This window comes from Palaemon carinicauda, chromosome 10 (genome assembly GCF_036898095.1).
Source record: "Palaemon carinicauda isolate YSFRI2023 chromosome 10, ASM3689809v2, whole genome shotgun sequence".
In the NCBI taxonomy this organism is placed as follows: domain Eukaryota; kingdom Metazoa; phylum Arthropoda; class Malacostraca; order Decapoda; family Palaemonidae; genus Palaemon; species Palaemon carinicauda.
This window is the reverse complement of record NC_090734.1, coordinates 80,235,301-80,252,912: the sequence shown is the minus strand read 5'-3', so window position 1 is coordinate 80,252,912 and position 17,612 is coordinate 80,235,301.

Genomic DNA, 17,612 nt, shown 5'->3' with positions numbered 1-17,612 from the left:
CGGTAGTTTGTTTTGGTGTGGAATATTGTTTCGTAAACATCCGTATAAATACTCAGACTCTTACTGTACCATATAAAATTGATAAATCAGTCTTTTGACGAAGTATCACGAAACTAGTAAGGACTTAACCTCATATTTGCTATTCCATTTTCCTTCTTGTTACATCTGACCATCACGTCTCCCTGTGATTTATTCGCAAATACACACAGACGCATATGAATATATATATATATATATATATATATATATATATATGTATGTATTTATTTATATATATATATATATATATATATATATATATATATATATATATATATATATATTTATATACATAAGGATATAATTTATATGTTTCTATATATATACATATATATATATATATATATATATATATATATATATACATATATATATATATATATATATATATATATATATATATATATATATATATATATATATATATATTTATATATATACAAATATATGCATGCTTAGAATAGAAAATATCAGTGTATCATATATATTGCAAATATAACGAAAATAAATTCTTATTCAGGGCTACAGATACACAGAGATAGCTTTCAACTTCTAGAATGGCCTGAATATAACTTTTCTAGGTATCATTAATTTGTCATAATGTTTTCAAATATAGTTATCTTTGCCCATACACTAATCATTTATGACTGCAATATAGCCACATTCGTTCAAAAAGCAATTATAGACTATGATATAAATTTATAATGAAATTATGGATGGGAAAAGAAGTGTCATCAATATCTAGTTGAATTATGTTCTGCCTCCCGGAACTGTTTAATCATTCATTCCTTATAAAAAATGCAAAGAAAACAACACATGCTATTTATACTCAAATAGTCACCGACTGTTTATCAAATCTAAAAGCCACCATGTTATTAAACTCATTTGATCATTACTATTTTATAACAGACCATAAAACTTAAATAGTTCTAATATATAAATTGGTTCCACTACATACTGTATGTACGCTCGAAGAACCGGATTTCAAGAGAGACTTGTTAATTTTGATACTAATCAACCTATCGTAAGTTTCAAGGCCAACAGCTAGCCTAACAGTCCTTCAAGAGACAGACATTACCTCTTCCAATAAGATAATGTGGCAACTTTTCCTAGTTTCGTGTGAATGGTGGTTTAAATTCCAAATAATAATAATAATAATAATAATAATAATAATAATAATAATAATAATAATAATAATAATGATAATAATGATAATAATAATAAATAATAATAATAATAATAATAATAATTATAATAATAATAATAATAATCCGGGTAGGATTATAAATATTTTTGATAAAGTATTGGCATATTCACAGAAAATAAAAAGCGAAATGAGATTTTATATTTAGTCAAGATCAAAGTAAATAAATTGTAGAAATGTGGGAATACCCTTAGGAAAAAAAAGGCCTTCATAAGCCAACTAAAGACTTTTCTCGATGTTGAAAATTAGTTACATATTTAGTTGTAGCATTGATATTCTTGATATAAATAGTACAATAGTATTTCCTTTTTCTTTTCTTAAATAAATAATTCCATAAAACTTTTTAAAACTTAATCTGTTGCATGTATTCAGCAGAGGTTGTCATTACATATACCAATCGAGTTCAGTCGCATTCCAAAATCAGTCACATGCCGTCAACAGAAAATCCATATACCTTAATTACTGAGATAAAAAAAAGAGGAGTGTGTAAGGTCCTGCAAATACAAATAGAAAACTCTTACGAAAACTCTTAGTTAATTAAAGTTATCAAACTATGATAAAACATAGACCATTAACTAATTCCACAACCACACCAGGCAAGATAAGACTAAAAGATCAATAATATCAGCTACCTTTTCTTGTCCATTGTAGGAAAAAGTCCTCAGATATGTCCTTTCTCATGTCCGGGGTCTGGCTAGTTTACATCACCTAGCTTTTCAACTACGGATTGGTAATAGTGGGAGATTTTTGTATGATACCTCATGGCAAACCATCTTAGTATGGGTGGCCCTGAACAGTAAAGCTTTGGTGATCATGGCTATACAAAAACCCTTTCGTCACGTTATGGTATTCCTACTCATAAAGGGCTGAATATCACTGATAGATAAATGAATTAGCTTCCAAATCTAATCGTAATAATAAATCTAGCATTCTTTCTCTACTGTAGTCAAAAGTAAGAAAAGACAAATCAATCACACGAGACACTCGATACTGCTCTAACATATCTAATAAAAAAATTAAACATACATCCTTCAATCATTCAAAGCCTTTCATGCTATAAAACAATCATTATAATTTACTAACAAAACTCTCTCTCTCTCTCTCTCTCTCTCTCTCTCTCTCTCTCTCTCTCTCTCTCTCTCTCTCTCTCTCTCTCTCTCTGTGAATTTGACAAACAGATATAATTAAAAAGAATCTAAACGATAATAGATCCTCCACAATATAAAACTGACCTTTCCGTGTTTACATTTTTTTTATTATTATCGTGAAGGATAAAGGTGGAAAATTCAATTTTTATGAGGCCTGAAAAATTTTCAAAGGGATTATCATTATTTGTCATTACCTCCGACAAGGTTACATTCTTGGTTAGGTTCGTATATTTGTTTATGTATCAATAGGATAACATAAAAAGTGATATTCATAAAACCATGTTTTTCTAATAGGTGACAAACACACCGTTAATTTCTTGAAGTAATGTTAGCGAAACTTTTGAAGAGAAGGGACATTTTACGGGTGGATAATTCAGCTTAAGAAACAGAATACATATGCATCTGTGACGGGCCAAGAATAGGTTGTTTACTCAAAAGCGAGATGAAATCAACTGAGTAACTTTATTACGACACATCGTGTATATATACACCGAAGGTCCTGGTAAGAAGGTCACAAACTGCTATTTCTTTTCAACAGGCAACCGGTTCTGTTAACAGTTAACAATGGAATATGCAGATATGTTAAAAAAAGTTGCTGCCAGTGCGAGGGGAGAGGGAAGATACAAAGGATAATATATACAAAAAAGAGAAATGTTATTACTATGTACGCTCGTGTAACACACGCGTGGTACATGGCTCCCCCCCTAAAAATGACACTGTACAAGTTAAATAGGGTGTCCTGATCTAGAGAGACGAACTGTAGGCGAGTCATCTGGCAGGAAATAAGCAGGTTTTAGACGATCAATGGAGAACCAGTCTTCTTTGCCACGAATGTTTTGTAGGATCACAAGGAAAGGGCCCGTGTGAGGGGGCATTAGCTGTGGGTTGCTAGTGTCGCTGCGTAGGAAGACGTGTGTTGCAGAGTGCAAGTCTGTCGGTATGTGATGCTTCGCTGGGGGCTTTTAAGTCTGGCGGCATGGAGTAAATTTTCCCACAACTTGATGTATGTGCTGGAGATCGTCGGAGGAAGTTGCAGAAGGAAAAATTCGGCAGGGAAAACCAACGGGTCACTATACATCATTTCAGCTGCCGAGACGTCCAGGGCATCCTTAGGAGTGGTCCTTAGTCCCAGGAGGACCCAGGGAAGCTGAGTAAACCAGTTGGAGTCCTTGCAGCGGTACATCAAAGCTGCTTTGAGGGTGCGATGAAAACGTACAACCATTTCATTGGGAGCGGGGTTGTAGGCCGTTGTGTGATGTAGGATGTTGCCCAGGAGATTTGCTAATGATGTCCACAATTTAGAGGTGAAAGTGGTACCCCTGTCAGAAGTAATATGCTCAGGGATACAAAATCTTGCATTCCATTCTGAGAGTAAGGCAGATGTACATGAGACGGACTTGGCAGTTTCCATGGGAATGGCTTCAGGCCAACAAATGGAGCGGTCGACGACAGTAAACAGGTCTTTGTGATGTGGGTAGGGGGCCTACAACGTCAACGTGAATGTGGGCGAAATGACGCTGAGGTTGAGGAAAGGTATCCACTCCTGAATCCGTGTGTCGATGTACTTTGGAAGTTTGGCAAGAAGTACAGGCGCGGACCCAATCCTTAGCATCCTTAGTAATGCCATGCTAAATGAACTTCCTCTTCAGCAGCTGTGCAGTAGAACGGCGTGAGGGATGTGAAAGGCCGTGAATAAAATCAAACACCTGTCAGCACATGGGAGCAGGAATCCATGGTCGCGGTCTACCAGTAGTGGCGTCACAGAGGAGGGTGATGTTGGAGTCGTCGAGGGGGACGTCTTCCCAACGGAGGGATATGTAGGATGTGCTACATACTTGGTACTCTAGGTCCTGTCATTGAGCTTCAGCCAGGGCATTGTAATCCAATCCCAGTTGAACGACAGCCAATGTGTTTCTTGATAGGGCATTGGCAACGGTATTAATTTTCCCAGGGACGTGTTGAAGGTTGCAATAGTATTCAGCCATGGCATAAAGATGTCGGCGTTGACAGGCAGACCAGGCGTCAGACTGTCGAGTGATGGCGTGCACCAGAGGCATGTGATGTGTGCGAATGAAGAAATGTCGAAAGTGACGGACAGCTAATTGCACCGCCAGCAATTCGCGATCGAAGGTAGAATAACCTGATTCAGCCTTGGACAGTTTTCTGCTGAAGAAGGCGAATGGGTGGGGCGAGCCTTTGACCACCTGTTTGAGTACTGCACCAATAGCGACGTCGCTGGTATTGGTGGAGAGAAGGAGAGGGGCATGTGGGATGGGAAAAGTGAGAGCAGCAGTGGTTGATAGGGAATTCTTTGCATTGCAGAAGGCCGCATCTTGAATTGGGACCCACTTCATGTCTTTTGGCGTAGAGGGGAGCAAGAGTGGCAGCAATAGCTGGCCGAAAACGGTGATTATAGTTGATCATGCCCAAGAATTCCGGCAGTGCTTTGACGGTCGAGGTCGTGGGGAAGTTCTGAATGGTTGTTACCTTCTCAGGGAGGGGATGGACTCCTTCAGGAGTGATGCAGTGCCCTAAGAACGACACTTCGTTGGTACCAAAGGTATACTTGTCATACTGGACTACAAGGCCGTTTTGTTGCAGGCGGTCGACCACGATAGAGGTGTTCCTCTTTTAAGGAAGAGAATACAAGTATGTCGTCCACGTAACATACACAGAAGGGGAGGTCACCTAAGATGCAATCCATGAGACGTTGAAAAGTGGCCCTAGTATTACGAAGGCCAAAACAGGAGTAATTGAAGGTGTATGTACCAAAGGGAGTGGTAATGGCTGTCTTGGGGATGTCTTCTGGGTTCATAGGCACCTGATTATACCCCTTCAGGAGGTCGAGAGTGGAGAAAACCTTCACTTTGTGCAGGTAGGAGGTCACGTCGTCGTTGTTTGAGAGCGGGTAGTGATCCAGTTCTGTTTGCATATTCAGGTGCCTGTAATCCCCACACGGACGGAGGGAGCCGTCTTTCTTTAGGACGATGTGTAAGGGTGATGACCATGGGCTGGAGGCCTTTGGCAATCGCCCATTTCTTCCATATCGGCAAACGTCTGCTTGGTGGCTGCCAATCGATCCGGTGCCAGACATCTGAATTTGGAGAAGACTGAGGGTCCAGTCGTCTTAACATGGTGATAAATACCGTTTTTTTCAGGAGCCATGAGCGTTTGGCGAAGTTCTGGACGGAAAACTTCCGCATATGATGTGAGTAGGTGGGCGTAGGCATCCGTGGGAGGGGGCGGGTTAAAGAGGTGTCGACAAGTACGAGTCTGCGTTGACCAATCGTCGGTGGGTGACATCAATCAGAAGGTGGAAAGGAGAGAGGAAATCCGTACTGAGGATTGGCAATGTGATGTCAGCAACGAGAAACATCCAATTAAATTTGCTGTTTCCAAATGATAATGTGAAATTCTCGTAACCGTTGGTGGGTATTGCAGATCTGTTGGCAACTACCAGGCAAACTTCGGCAGACTTAGACAGACTACGTCGTGTCCTGAAGAGTTCTCTTGGCAAAAGAAAGCGACAAGCACCCGCATCTACCAAAAATTGCACGCCCATTCCCACATCATGTAGAAAGAAAAGATTAGAAATACGGGAGGCCACTGCCATGAGCGATGGTCTACTTACAAGTTTTTTGCCAACTGACAATCCTTGGCACATTTCTTCACGGCAGACCCGAATCTGGAGCAGTAGTAGAAAAACTGCGGCCAATGGGCGTCAGTAGGTGGCTTTAGAAGTTGTTGGTCGTGACGCGAGTGTGTGGTGGGTGATGGATGGCTTTGTCGCCGCTTCGGCACGTCATGGGGTAGGCGTGTGTGTCCTACGGCATTCACGTCAGCTTCGGTTGACGCTGAATAGGTATCCTCTTCGTCAGGAGTGGAGGCGTTGATGGAGGTCATGAAGGTCGTGAAGTGGCTGTCCATAAGGGCGTCTGCTTTGGTCATCAAGTCCTTTATGGGTAAACTATCGACATCGGGTATGGCAGTGCGTACAGGTTCGGGTAAACGGCGTACCCAAAGGGCACGAAGTAAGTTCACCTCATGAGGAGAGCTGTTTGCGGCAGGTTGCAGGCGAGCGATACTGGTCATTTCCCTGACAGTGAGCGAAGCCCTTTGGTCCCCCTATGGTTGTTGAGAGAGCTGAAAAAGCTTTGCTTGATGCGGAACTGGACTTCTGTGCTCTGAAACATAGCAAACGCCTCTCCGCTGGGGAACAATGAAAGTTTCAATGGGGCGGCGCCAACTTCAGTGGAGTCTGTCATAGTAACAGTGTGGGGGGGGGGGGGAATATGGGAGGAGCGAGTCGACTTCCGGGATCACCCATGTGATGGGCCAAGAGTAGGTTGTGACTCTAAAGCGAGATGAAAGCAACTGAGTAACTTTATGACAACACATCGAGTAAATATACACACAAGGTCCCGGTAAGAAGGTCACAAACTACAGACATGCTATTTCTTGTCAACCGGCAACTGGTTCTGTTAACAGTTAACAATGGATCATGCAGACCTGTTGAAACAAGTTGCTGTCAGTGCGAGGGGAGAGGGAAGATACAAAAGGATAATATATACAAAAAAGAGAAATGTCGTTACTATGTACGCTCGTGTGAACCACGGGTGGTACACACCATTACCCGAGATTCTGAGAAACAAATATGAATCTTACTTCAGTGAACCTGTTAACTTGGTGATCCAATTTACCTGTTGTTCCAATTAACCTGTAATCCCATTAACATGTTTGGTTTGGTTTAGATTTCAACAACAAAGATTCTATGGTGATAAGATATGTGAGGATGTACTTTTGAAGGATTTTATTCCAATACATGCATTCAGTTGTCTATCATAACATTTTCAGGTAATATGCAAACAGGATATTACCACATACTGGAGGATCTGCTCGATATCAAACTGAAACCTCCTAGTTGATTATTTATTGAAGGAATAGCCTTTATAAATCTCAAATTATTTAAGTGGCGCTCACAGGACATGATATTATCCCATGGAACATGTAGGGTAGATTGGATAGACAAGACTTAAGAACTTGTTTCGAAGTAAGTTCTAAGCTATTATTATATGAAAAGGGTTTGAGACACTTTCCCAAAAAATGTGTTTTAAGAATATACCGTTTTCATTTATAAGTAGATATCAGTGGTCCGGAAAGAAGAAAAAAACTTTTATATATATTTTGTTTTTATATGAATGTTGAGTAAAGTATGAATATGTCTTGTTATAGAGAATAAAATCTCACAGTATCCTAGAGAGCAGAAATTTTCCTCGCTCATTCGTTACATGATCATAGATTGCTATGCAAGTGCTAAACACCAGTAATAAATGCAATTGAATATCATGTGCCTAAAGGAGGACAAAGTTTTCTTTTCATTATTGATCAAATAAAGTATTTTGATTACTCCTCTTCGTCAAAATTTTCTATAAGAAAATTTTGAGGTCCAGTAATAGATGTTGATTTTCTTCTTTTCATAAATTTTAGTAAATTTAGTAAAATGAAGACAGTGACTTAGAAGGTAACATGTCTGTAGAATCATCTTCAAATAAATATTTTGTAAGGTAAAAATATATACTGAAAAGCTACGATCGTCTCTGAAGAATTTCAGGAATAATGAGAAAAATGATGTTCTAAAGTTGAACTGAAATAAAGATTTTTTTTTTATTGAAAACATATATTATAGAAATGGGGGGTGGTGGGGGGGGGGGGCACTGTGTCGTTATCATTGTGTTTTTAAAAAATAACACTGTAGTCCTGTAATGTATAGTTGGACACAGGTTTGCCTAGCAGACCTCTCTCTGAGGATATGCACCCTGTCACGTGAACCCTCACTGCCATCTTTCCCTACATAATCTGCTCCGTTAATCTGCTGCATTGGAACCCGAGATGGCAAAATAAAGTTAGAGTAGGTAACTTTACGTAATGGGGAAAACAAATTTTCTGGAGAGCTTCGGCAAGTTGTGAGATTCCTTGGGAGGGTTAATTGAGTCTCGCCCGTTTTATGTTTATGGGATCTGGTATCACAAGAAACTGGAACTTCGAACCTACAAAGCGTTGGGTATGAAGCAATAGCATGGGTATTCTAGCTTTTACTGGTATAAATGGATAAATTAGGGAGGCTTAAAGTTAAGATATCTCTATGGTAATCCAGCATTAAAGCCCACAGGTATCACTTAAGTTGCATTATCGAATAAATGTCGCAATTCGATACTGAGCATAAAAGATGATAAACTTTATTACAGCTCAGGTATACTGCATATATACGTGAATGGAGCAGTAACAGCGTGGTAGCGGTAGTAGTAATAGTAGCAGTAACAACTAAAATAGAGAAATATTGATTATTAGACTAGATATATCATATACACTGATGCTGAATTATTACAGTAGTTATATATTATCAAAAGCCTATAGAAATATAATTGCAGTGATTAAACAATAAGAATATCAACAATAAACTTCTTAGATAAGAAAAACAAAAAGGTAACTATAAAACAAATACCAGAAATGAGGTAAATAACAATTATAAAAATATTAAAACAACAAATACTAAACCTAAAACAACAACAAAACACATAGCAACGGGATCAAATGCTAATGATAACAGCAAAATTTAAACAATAATGAAACTAAGTGAAAATAACACAAACAACGATAAAACAATAACAATAACAAAACCAACAGAAATAATAATAGCACAATCATCATCATCACCATCATATCCTCTTACGACTATTGACGCAAAAAACCTCAGTTAGATTTAGCCAGTCGTCTCTATCTTGAACTTTCAATTCAGTACTTCTCCATTCATCATCGCCTACTTCACGCTCCATAGGCATCAGTCATGTAGGCCTGGGTCTTCCAACTCTTCTAGTGCTTGGTGAAGTAATTTCTCTTAGGGAGTGCGAAGAGCATGCCCAAATTATCTCCACCAACCCCTCACAATGATCTCATCCACATATGGCACTCGAGTAATCTCTCTTATAGTTTCATTTCTATTCCTGTCCTTCCATTTAACTCCCAAAATACTTCTGAGGGCTTTGTTCTCAAATCTACTAATTCTGTTTGATATTTATTCATTGTTATACCATGACTCATGTCCATACAGTAACATCGATCACGCTAAACTGATATATAGCCTGATTTTTATTTGGAATTTCAGGCAATTTGATTTCCAAATTTTACTTAACCTAGCCATTGTTTGATTTACCTAATTCAATCTTTCGCTAAACTCTAATTCTAAAAGCCGTGCATTGGAGATCATAGTCACTATATACTTGAATGATTCTACCTTTTCAATCCTTTCTTCTTCCAATGATATTTCATCTTACATTGCATACCCCATTACATAACCAAGAACAGCAATAAAACAGAAAAAAAATAATATAACTAAAAACTAATGAAGGAAGCAACTATGATGAAACATATAAAAATACTTTTATCAAGCAAAGCGATTAAACCCAAAAATAAATTATCAGAATATCACTTAAAACGAAAACATTAATATAACCAAGAACATTGGTAAAATAAAGAGCAGTGATATATCCAAAATCATAATACAACCAAGAACATTATACAACCAAAAAAAATAATGTAACCAAAAACATTAGTAGAACATTGAATAAAACCAAGAACAATAAAAAGCTAAGAACTAAAATCAACCGAATAGATATATCTGTTCTAAGAATAATATTAAAACAAAGTGCAATGATAAAACCAAAAACAACAATGAGATGAAATTAATATGCAAAACAACAAAAGAATCTTGAAAAATAATAAAACCCTTATCAATAATAAAGTCAAATCCAATAATAAAACAAAAAATATCATACAAAACTGGAACAATAATAAAAGCAATATTATCAATAATAAATTATCATTAATAGTACGACCAAAACAAATGATTAAAAAAAAACATATAACTATTATTATTAAAAACAATCAGTATTAAGAAAACTAGTAGCAGAAATCAAACAAGGAACAATGATAAAATCAGCAATTATGATAAATCTAAAGCAGTATTAATATCTAAGACAATAAGAGACCCAATAGGAATGATAAAACCGTAGTTGATAATAAAACCATTGTTAATAATAAAACCAAAAAAAAAAAGTATAATAGAGATAATGATAATGATAAAATTGATTACAGCATATAAATTAGAATAATAGATGAATCCGCTAACAATAATAAACGCATGGATACTAATAAAATTGAAAAAGAAAATAATAATGATAAAAATGTGATTTGCCAGATATTAAATTATTGCGTCCCTCTCTGGTTATTATTATTATTATTATTATTATTATTATTATTATTATTATTATTATTATTATTATTATTATTATTACTAGCCAAGCTACAACCCTAGCTGGAAAGGCAAGATGCTATAAGCCCCAGGGCTCCAATAGGGATAAATAGCCCAGTGAGGAAAGGAAATAAGGAAATAAATAGATGATGAGAATAAGTTAACAATAAATCATTCTAAAAACAGTAACAAGGTCAAAACAGATATGTCCTATATAAACTATCAACAACGTCAAAAACAGATATGTCATATATAAACTATAAAAAGACTCATGTCAGCCTGGTCCACATAAAAACATTTACTCCTACTTTGAACTTTTGAAGTTCTACTGATTCAACTACCCGATTAGGAAGATCATTCCACAACTTGGTCACAGCTGGAATAAAACTTCTAGAATACTGTGTAGAATTGAGCCTCATGATGAAGAAGGCCTGGTTATTAGAATTAACTGCCTGCCTAGTATTACGAACAGGATAGAATTGTCCAGGGAGATCTGAATGTAAAGGATGGTCAGAGTTATGAAAAATCTCATGCAACATGCATAATGAAGTAAATGAACGACGGTGCCAAAGATTAATATCTAGATCAGGAATAAGAAATTTAATAAACCGTAAGTTTCTGTTTAACAAATTAAGATGAGAATCTGCAGCTGAAGACCAGACAGGAGAACAATACTCAAATCAAGGTAGAATGAAAGAATTAAAACACTTCTTCAGAATAGATTGATCATCGAAAATCTTGTAACATTTTCTCAATAAGCCAGTTTTTTTTTTTTTCGCAATTGAAGGAGACCCAAACCTAATGTGTTTCTCAAAAGTAAATTTACTGTCGAGAATCACACCTATAATTTTAAAAGAGTCATACAAATTTAAAGAAACATTATCAATACTGAGATCCGGATGTTGAGGAGCCACCGTCCTTGACCTACTTACAATCATAAGTTGAGTTTTATTAGGATTCAACTTCATACCCCATAATTTGCACCATGCACTAATTTTAGCTAAATCTCTATCAAGGGATTCAACAACTCCTTTTCCCCTTATCTACATATGCACCGAATAGTTTAGCTTATTGTTTCACCTTCTCTTCTTCCCTCATACACCTGCCAATATTAAGCAAACTGAACTATTTCTCTTCAATCAATTGGTTAACTATTGTAACTGTTCAGTGGAAACTCTCGACCTGCTATGGTAGAAGAGACTTTTGCCTATGAGAAGTAGTTCTTCTAGGAGAAAGTAAAATCTAAAATCAATTCAATGTTCACTAGTCTTACGGTCGTTCACTATCTTGGGTTAGAGTTTTCTTGCTTGAGGTTATAATCAGGCACACTAATCTAGTTGCCTTCCATTGCTCTTGGTTTTATTCAAACGGTGTGTAGGGCAGGCTTAATAGATCGGCAATGGATGCCTGATGGTTTACCAAGAAGTTGCCTTTTTTCCTATGCGTTCCTTTATATATGAAATTAATTTTCGAAACCATCGTTACTGTTCTTCCTTCAAACTAAGTGTCAATCTTGGAGCGCACTATGCCTTGCATGGTATGTCTGTATAATGGCTCATTTTATCTGACATTTTGTCCCTAGTCTAAGAGCTTTATGAGTTCTTGTGTATATAGCCGGGTTAATATTGTTATTCTTATCTTTACTGTTTAGTTTGTTTTCAACTGAACAAAATCAAAGACCTTATATCCTTATGACCAGTGTCCAAGTCCCCTCTCTCCCCCGGTTAGGACTAGGGAGGGCCAGGAAATGGCTGCTGATGACTCAGCAGGTAGATGTATAGGCTCCCCAAAACCTCCCATCCTTAACTTACAAGGAAGGCTAGGTTGCAAACTCTACAAGAAACTATTGAGATTGAGCGGGACTCGATCTATCGACCACCATAAGGATTAAGCACCCTGCTTCTCATAATTCCGTCTATAAAACTGCATGCTACAAAATATATGTCATTAAGACTTGTAACAGACATAACAACTTTTATTTTGCTTCTATCTTTCGGAATTCAGACCATGGGAAAGATACAAGAATATGAAAGAAAGGCCTCTTCTATACCTGCTGATTTCAATGGTCACCATAAGGAGTGGTTAAATTCTGTTTCTACTACTGATCACTATGGCCGGAGGGCTTTGGATTTTGCATTCGAATCAGGCTGTGAGCATATCCGAAATATGGCTACTCATAAGTTTGGTAACTGCTTGGATCTGGCATACACTGCGCTGACGTTAGAACAGTTCAGCGGCTACTAAGGATAGAAAAGACTCTAGCTATGGTAAGCAGGCTTTTTTAGGAGAAAGAAAATTCAAAATCAAACCATTGTTATTTGGTATTGGGTAGTGGCACAGCCTCTGTAACATGGCCTTCCACTGTCTTAGATTAAAGTTCTCTTTCTTAGGGTTACACTCGGCCATGCTGTTCTATCTCCTTTCTCTTACTCTTGTTTCTATAAGCTGTCATAGTTTATATGTGAAGGATCAAATTTAATATTGTTACTATTCTTGAAATATTTAATTTTGATGTTTTTTTCTCCTCTCGTAGTTTATTTATTTCCTCTCCTCAATGGGTTTTTTTCCCTGTTTGACCCTTTGGGCTTACTGCAACTTGCTTTTCAAACTAAGGTTATAGCCTAGCTTGTAATAATAATAATAATAATAATAATAATAATAATAATAATAATAATAATAATAATAATAATAATAATAATAATAATAATAATAATAATAATAATAATAATGTGTTTGAAAGTAAGCAGAGTAATGGGAAGCTTTATCTTTCTCATTCCTGTTTTATTGAGACTAAACTAGTTAGTCTAGCATTTTGGTCCAGTGAAATTAAAGCAATCGTACTTAACCTTGATGCTTATGGAGAAATTGCCCAAATGCTATTTTTCTTTTGTATTTTTATAAAGACAGACGATTACTTAGCACCTAAGATGTCTGTTAGTTTCTGCACGTTAGCAAGAAGAGGCCTTTTTTTGCAATTGTTGGAGAATTGGTAATGTTACCCTAATAAGTAAATGCGTTTGCAGTGGCTCTAGCCCTACTAATTACCGTCCAATTTTCATAATCTCCATATTAATTAAAGTTTTAACAGGTATGCTGAAGGTAATCCCATATTCTCTAATTTACAATTTGACTTTGCAAATGATTTAGGGCATGTGATGACCATCTTGCAATTTCTAATAATGTACAAGAATTCCTTGTTTATGGTCAGGAAGTTCGTATGATTTGCCTTTGGCAGTTAGTCATTAGGTATTTTTCTCCCAAACTGAAGCAAATGGGAATTGATGGGTCTTTTCATGATATCATTATTTAATTTCTAAGCAATAGATTGGTGAGAGCAGTAATTAATGGACATCATAGTGAGTAAAGGAATGTAATAATTGGTGTTTCTCAAGGTAGTGCTTTTGGGCCATTACTTTTCATGCTACAGTATATACACGTGATATGTGATTTCACTTATATAACAGTCTTGTTACTTACACTTATTATGTTACTCTCTTTGCATAAATATAGACCTAGCTTTTCCAAATCTATTAAATGGGATCTATTTCATACTGTTCCGTGGTTCCATTAATTAGGCATGAAGTTGAACCATAGCAAGACTTAAGTTATGATTTTAAGTAGGTTGAAGACAATGGCTCTTCAACATGCATGAATTTGCATTGACGATGTCTCCTAAACTATGTACAACTCATTTAAAATTCTCTGAGTGATTCTTGATTACAAATTTACTTTTGCAAAATATATTTGGTATATTTCCTGTTCATTTATAGCCAGAATTGACTTATTGAGAAAGTCTTTTACGATTTTTGGTTATCAATCCATCCAATGCCACACAGTAATCTAGAAGTTTCAATTCAGCTGTGACCAGATTGTGGATTGATCTTCCTAATAAGGTAGTTGAATTCAGGAGAGCTTCAGAGGTTCAAACTTTTTCTAAATGTTTTTCTGATGAATCTCGTTATTTAATTTACATAAGGCTAGTCTATTTTAATGATGTTACTGATTTTAAAAAATGTTCTAATTTCTGATAATTACTATGATTATAGTCTATTTGCAATTCGTTTATTTTCTTTCCTTACTGGGCTTTTTTTCTTTTGGAGCACTTGGGCTTGTAGCATTCTGCTTTTTAGACCATAGTTGTAAATTGACTGATAATGATAATGGTAATGACAATAATAATAATAATAATAATAATAATAATAATAATAATAATAATAATAATAATAATAATAATAATAGAACAAATGATAACGCTTATAACAATAGCTGATATAAAAGATAATGATATTAAGAATGATAGAATTACTAATAATAAGATAACCAATAATAATAATGAAACTAGCAATAAGGATAAAATAACAACGATAATACATTAAAGAACAGTATAGTGAAAAGCAATAGCAAACTAAGATCAATAAGAAAATGAAGAAAAATAGTATAACTAAAAACTATAATGTAACCGAGAGCTACAATCAGTCTCAAACCTATAACATAACTAAGAACAATGAAAAACAACAGAACTATCAATCCCAAAATATTAATGTAACAAAAAATTGATAAAATCAAGTACTTTAATATTAGTAAAATACTGTAACCAAAAAACAATGATAGAACCAAGAAAAATTATATCAAGAACAATAACAAAGTCATTAACACTATTAGAACATATATCAGTACAAAACTAAGATTGATAACAAAGTCAGGAGCAAATATAAAATTAAGAAAAATTATAAAACAAGAGCAATAATAAAATTAAGAATAATATCAAAACCAAAGAGAACAATCTATTCAAAGGCAATAGTAAAACAAAGAATATAAAAATAAAGAACAACAATCCATTGAAGAATAATGATAAAATCAATATGAATATTGAAATAATGATAAGAATAACAACTGAATAATAGGTAAAAAAGCATCCTGAGAGAGTAGACTCCCGCCAAGGCAGCTCAGTTCTGATCTATCCTGAGCAAGAAGCAAAAATATCCAAATTGGTACAATCTCACAATAGGAAAGAATCCTTAAAAGAATATCCCTTATCAGTATGGTAATACGGATCATTACCAAAATCTAATCACGTCTAACTTAGGCAGTTGTTGACATATCCTGAAAATTTCATAAAATTTCATCCGAAACTTTTCGAGTAATAAGCCAAAATATGCAAATTGGTCAAATCTCGCAATAGTGAAGACTCCTTAAAAGAAAATCCTGTATCCAGATGGGATCCAGATCATCGCCAAAATCTAATCACTTCTTAGTCAGCCCATTTCCGAAACATCATGGAACTTTTTTTTATCAAAATTCATCTGAAACTTTTTCAGTTAGGTGGTGATAATCAAACAAACAAACAAGCAAACAAACAGACAGAGGTGAAAACATAACCTCCTTGGCAGAGATAATAAGGCAACAAAAGAAAAAGGAATATTAAACCAAGATCAACCTTCTGAGGATCTGATGATGCACTTTGTAACCTTGCGTCATTCGATAATTATTTGACAGAATCATTCGTGTATAATTCTGTTACGCTGACATAATATGACATAAAGCTGTACATCTTTCAAGAGGCTGGCTGTGATTACGTCTCCTATTTTAAGGCCTATTGTTGGACTTACATCTTCACTTGCAGCACGGTCTTCTATTTGATCGGAATCTTCAAGGGAAGGGCTAATGTCTCTAAATGGAGCTATTAAAACTTAAGAGGTAAATTTATGTATCTTCAAATCTCTATTTTGATATCGAACTTCAACCAGAGCACTGTGAGATTCATTCTAAATTTCCTCGTTAAACCCACAAATCTTTAAAACTCCATCCTGGATTCTTATTTCTAAGAAACGAACAATGTTACAAAATATTACACAAGGCACCGAAGCATATAACTATTTCAGGATATTGTTCATGGTGCTAACAAAGAGAACATAAAATCTATCACAGTTTAAGCTTGGTCAAGTTCAAGCACAGTAAGAACATTCTTTGTTGCCACAGATTTATTCCCAAATTTTTACAGCTGTAGCCAAATAATTTGATTGATGTTTGATAAGTTCTCAGAAAGATAAAGATACCTGTCCAGCAAAGCACTTACTGCGTAATTGATCGCAAATGTTGCATCTTGATCTACCAGGTATAAATTGTGCTTATACGTAGAAACTTGAACAAGTTTCTACTGTCTAAAGCAAACTATAATTTCTACCATTGCTAATTCAGACACCAGGATAAATGTGATCTTTAGATAAAATAGTTCATTTATTTGTTTTAAGCAACAGATTTCGTTTATTGTTTTTTTGGGTTCAAACAACTTTTGTTTGCTAAGAATGCTATGACAGAGTTTTTTGTCCAAAAGGAAGTCAGTGCTATCCTAATCAATTCTAGCTTTGCAAGCACGATGAGGTAATTTCTCTCATCAATATAGATCTCTCATGAATGGTAGAGGCAACGGACCTTATGCGAATATGATAATTGCCAGAGCCCCTTGCCACCTATAGTCTCTTTCAAGTCTCCTATGCCTAGCTCATTATGACTTGCTATTTAGCAGAAGAGTTCTTAGTATTCTAACTAATGTGCTCAGCTGGTGATCTTTCTTTTGTGTTTCTGATCTTAGGTTCAGTGACTATATTATTTCAAAAAATGATTTGAGTACTTAAGAGCCAAGGTAAATGTTTCCTGATAAATTAAGGTTTTTATTAGTAAAGAATGTTAGAAAGACAAAATAATTTCAATTATTTACCTAGAAACATCCAAAGAGTATATTCAAATTATCTCAATTATTGTTCACATATGTTTTTTATTATATATCTTAGATACTCTAATTCCCATTCCGACTTATCCACGTGATTTTGTCTACGTATCTGAAAGAATGAAATAAAATAACACAAAATTAATTCTAGGTACTTTTGATCCTCGTTTTAGGCTGTGCAGTTAT